At 40.0% G+C, this 4,885-nt stretch overlaps 1 long non-coding RNA gene across 1 annotated transcript; it reads right to left on the bottom strand.

Annotated features, from left to right (window-relative positions):
- Positions 1-2,932: 2,932 nt before the first annotated feature.
- Positions 2,933-4,507, bottom strand: LOC131882608 (uncharacterized). Its single transcript, XR_009373509.1, has 3 exons — positions 3,967-4,507; positions 3,698-3,883; positions 2,933-3,633 (listed from the first exon to the last, which is right to left on the bottom strand). It is a non-coding gene; the product is annotated as an uncharacterized LOC131882608 (long non-coding RNA).
- Positions 4,508-4,885: the final 378 nt, after the last annotated feature.

The raw sequence follows: 4,885 nt of genomic DNA on the forward strand, positions 1-4,885 counted from the left end.
GATCGCTGGCATATTCATTTGGTCAGATATCGAAATCAAAATACGTATTTGGCAAACTATTATGATCGGTGGGTTTTGTTTGTAGACAGTCCAAAGAAGAACTGTTTGTCATAAACTAAATGTTTCCCAAATTGTTCGGCAAGCATTTTGACATAAATTTTCTTGCATAGGCGCGCCAAGGGATGCTTAATACAGCTTCTTTATAAAGCATCTTCGAACGCACACTATACATTGTGAACACGAACATCCCTTGTTCTGCCCATGTAGGCGTTTGGAGCGACATCTGGCGAATAGTAAGCCATAACAAGCCGAACGCGCCTCCCTTGCCTCCAATACATTTGATATGGTGGCTTATCAAAAGGACGATAAGAATTATTGAGATTTTTTGATTTGATTTTTGTTTCAGGCACTTGATATTCGATGTAAAATGATCAAATAGCAGTGTTTTATAAAATATGAAATCCCTAGGGACCCGCATAAACCGTTCGGTTTGTTTTAGTGGGGACCTTGACTGGAAGTGACACTTTATATTCAACCCACAACATGGCTACAAGCCCAAGAAGCTCGCCCAAATTCCAGCGAAATTCGTCCTTCACCATGATCGTCAGTGTCACAGTCTGCACGAGTAGCAATTTTTTTTCGACACAAATGGTTGAATACGATGCAGTGATTGTTTCTGTCAAATGCAAGGTCCATCCTTTTACTGTGTTGGGAAAGGTCTCCGCTTGCATTTTGGTCTTGCTCATAAAATTGTTCCAAGAATTTGGCAATGTATATGCCGGCAGCCGTTGAAATCAAGACAGTTTGAAAAATGGTAAGTCAAAACTTATATTTCCGCCTCGAATTATTCTACAAGAGAACTTGTTCACAACTGCAGGAACACTGTCTTGGTAACACTTGAGCATTGATTTTACTTCGTTAGCATTTAAGAGATCTAAGATTTTCAAAACTTTCCACTTCTTAAAAATATGACTAGTATGAGAGCGTAACTTAGAACCAGCTATCAATCTTATAACGCGTTTTTGAAGCACTGCTCGACTTTTCACTATTTGGCAATTACCATAGAATTCGATCCCATAGTCTATTCTACTTTTGATTAATGAGTTGGAAAGAGTATGTCTGATTTTGATTGGAATGGCTTGCTTTTCCACGAATAGAGAGAACATAGTTTTCTTGATATTGTTGCTAACTATGCGAATGTGTTCTTTCCAGTTGAAATGATCGTCAATGTTAAGGCCTAAGAATTTAATGCATTTTTGTCATATTTTGATACTACTTATTGGATAACAGTGCCATTTAAGGTTGAAGTAAAATAAACCTGTACATTACGGGGACTAGATAAAATCAATTTGGTTTTTTGGGCATTTAAGATAAGTTCGTTCGAATTCAGCCAAGTGGCTAGATCTTTCAAATATTGACTAGTCTCATTTTTAATTTGATCAATATTGTTACCAAAATGATGAAGGGTGGTGTCGTCGGCAAACATCGTAACAATAATTGGCAATGCTCTAGGTAAGTCGTTGATATAAATCAAGAATAACAAAGGACCCAAAATGCTGCTGGGGCACTCCGCAAGATAGAGTTGAAAAACTAGATATAAAACTGTCCATTGCAACTCGTTACCGTCTATCAAGTAAATCATTACCCATCTAACGCGCAATATTTGTACAATATCCACACTTCTTCATCTTTGTCAAGAGAACATCGATATTTATGGGGTCAAAAGTTTTTTTTAGATCAATGAAAATCCCTACGGAGTAACTAAAAGTGCTGTCATCTCAAATAATTTGTAAGAAGTTATGAATGGCGTGGGTATTGGAATGGCCAGGTCTGAACCCGAACTGAACATTGGTCAGGTGATCTCCGACGAAAGGACAAAATGTTTGACGGTAAACTATTTTTTCCAAAACTTTTTGATAACGAGGATAAAATGCGAATTGGCCTACAATTTGATAAATTTTCTTTATCACCCCCTTTGAACAAAGGGATCACTTTTGCAGTTTTCCACTCGGTTGGAATGTATCTAGATATTAGGGAAATATTTATTAATCGAGAGAGGACATTCTTGATTTGTTTAAGGATGACGTCAGAAATTTCGTCAAAGCCATGGCTATATTTGTTGGGCAGTTCATCGATAATATTTAAAACATCTAAGTGATTGAGTGCTTTAAAATTATACTTTAGTTGATTAGTGATATCAGGCATAAAATCCAAAAAAAGTCGAATTCAAATTGTCACTCGATTAGTGGTCACTCAGAGTCTTACCAATGGTAGCAAAGTAGTTATTTTAAGAGGTGACAATTTCTTGTTTATCAGTCACTGATGTTTCGTTTATTCTTAAACTAGATGGTTCATCATTGTGAGAATGAACATGACCTAAGAGTGTTTTTGATCCCTTCCACAGCCTGTTAGAATTCCTCGATAGAGGTTCGAAAAAGATTTGCCAGTACTTCATTTTCTCAGCTTTTGGTACTTTGTAATATATTTTGGAAAAGGTTGCAAACAACCGATGGCGTTCCTCAGTAGGTGTTTGTTAAATTTATTGCAGAACTTTTGTTTATGGCTAAACAGGTAGGTAAAAGACCCGACGACATCCAAGCCTTGCTCTTCTTTAACGAGTCTAGTTCTGGGAGCTTAACCATTGGACAATTCATCACTAATGCATTATTCAGTGGGTGAAAGAAGTCGTGAAATGATCCTTTTTGATCGGCATCAACAATGTGCCAATGAACTAACTTCAGAGCTGTTCGAAGTTTTTCCATTTTATTAGGCCCAGTAAGCCTTCTAAATTCTAAGCCACAGGGGGACTTCTGATTCTTTTGTTTATCTAAAGAGATAAACGGCGCAAAGCGATCGCTTATGTCGCAAAGCAGGATACCGCTTTTAATGCCCATTTTTCTATTTGTGAAAATATTGTCGATAGAGGTTTTGATTGCTATCGTTATTCTTGTGGGATTTTTAATTACCGAAGCAAGCCCACCGCTGATCATGAGGTCACAAAATTTGGTGTTTTTAAATGAGGCTTTTGAGAAAACGATGTTAAAGTCCCCAAAAGGTATATTGTTTTTGATTAGCATTTATCGTTGAGCGTGCCTTTGTCGAAAACTCGGACACTCCATTTCTGCATTCGTCCTTCGATCCACTTCGGTAAAGAGACGATTTGACTGGATTTTCGTGATTTTCTACGACCTGTTTAATGAGTGGACAATTGCTTTCTAGGTGGTCTTCGGCTCTACAATGGAAGCATAGACGGATTTGGTCCCTGTTGATGATTCTGATTTTCCTCGTACCAATGACTATAAACTCCGGGATAGGAGCTTTCGGAAGAATGAGGACCAGCAGGTTGCCATTGGGTATGCCACATAAACGGGCGTCGTGGAAATTATAAAAAAAGCTCATTTATGACCGTTGATTTAATCATTGCAAAAGGAATAGTCGCCTTGATAAGATCACTTTCGGCGACTTCTCCATGGACATGATGATATCTCAATGTATAGAATCTTTGGGCTCCTCGAATGACAGCTTTCCAGACCACTCCACTGGACGAACGTGAAAACGAGAAACATTCCCCACATCTGGTCTTGACATCCACCTTTTCACGGGTACTGATTCGCACAATTGGACACGCTGGACCTCCAGAAGTCCTGAGTTTGTCAGATGGCGCCCTTTAGGGAATAATTATTTCCAACTTACTTACCTAGATCAGCGGGAGAGGGCAATCCAAGTTGGGCTTTTATGGGAGTGCTGCAGCCCGGGCTTCCTATGCATTGTACGTCATTCCCTTGGAATACGTTCGGATACCGGCCGTACAGTGGTCGAAATTCTCAACATCATTGAGGGTCATTTACGAAGTCTCCGTAACGTTCATCTTGACATGAGGGATCTATTGGGCGTCAATCAAAAAGAAGGCCAAGATTATATTTCATTTTGCAACACAATTCGAGAACTGGCTGATTATGCTAATACTTCTCAAATCACGGAAGATCGCCTTCTAATAGCCCTCTTATTCCAGGCAATAATTTGGACAAGGCCAAACTTATGGAGCGCAACCCGTCCACATTTAACGAGGCTCGTAAATTCGTTCTCGAGGCTGAGACCATCCGTGACGGCACCCGTACTTTTACGTCACACCAATTTGTCAATTCTGCGGAATTGGGAGTCAACGCCGCCACCAAGTCTTCTTAGAAGAGGAGCGGTGGAAAGTCAGGTCCAAAACTTGAGAAGTCTGGATCATCCGAGAGGTGTTCTTTTTGCAGATCGTCCAAGAGACACACTCGTGAGGAATGTCCGGCACTGAAGTCTACTTGCCATGGATGTGGGAAACCCGGTCATTGGCAACCTGTTTGCCGCTTCAAAAATCAGGTGAAAGCACACTCCATAAGGGTAAAACCCAAGGAAGACGAAATCGTGGTGAGTGGATTACATCTGAAAGTTGCTTCCTCATCACTGAAAGCCAGATCAAATCAAATAGAAGTTCTGGTCTCTCCTACTGGTTCACAAAAATCGGCAAAACTTCGGTTACCGGGTTCGGATACTGGGGCAGATGATGTAATCATGGGCATGAATCAATTCATAGATTCCGAATTATGCCAATTCATACCGTTGAAAATCGTTTCCATAATTCCAAAATTACAGGAGTGAATGGGCGATCAATCGATATTTTTGGCACTTTCCAGACCGACCTTTCGTTAAATGAGACCTACATAATCGTTGATGTGACACATTGGTTGTCAGTAAGGATATTGATGATGCTTACCTGAGTTTGGAGGCCTGTCAGGGTTTCGGAATTGTTCATCGCAACTTCCCAAATCCATCATATCCCATCATTTCTAAAATCCAGAAACAAGAGGGTGATCATCCGTCCGAAATTTCACCCGCCCCTGTT

This window comes from Tigriopus californicus, chromosome 6 (genome assembly GCF_007210705.1).
Source record: "Tigriopus californicus strain San Diego chromosome 6, Tcal_SD_v2.1, whole genome shotgun sequence".
Lineage (NCBI taxonomy): Eukaryota > Metazoa > Arthropoda > Copepoda > Harpacticoida > Harpacticidae > Tigriopus > Tigriopus californicus.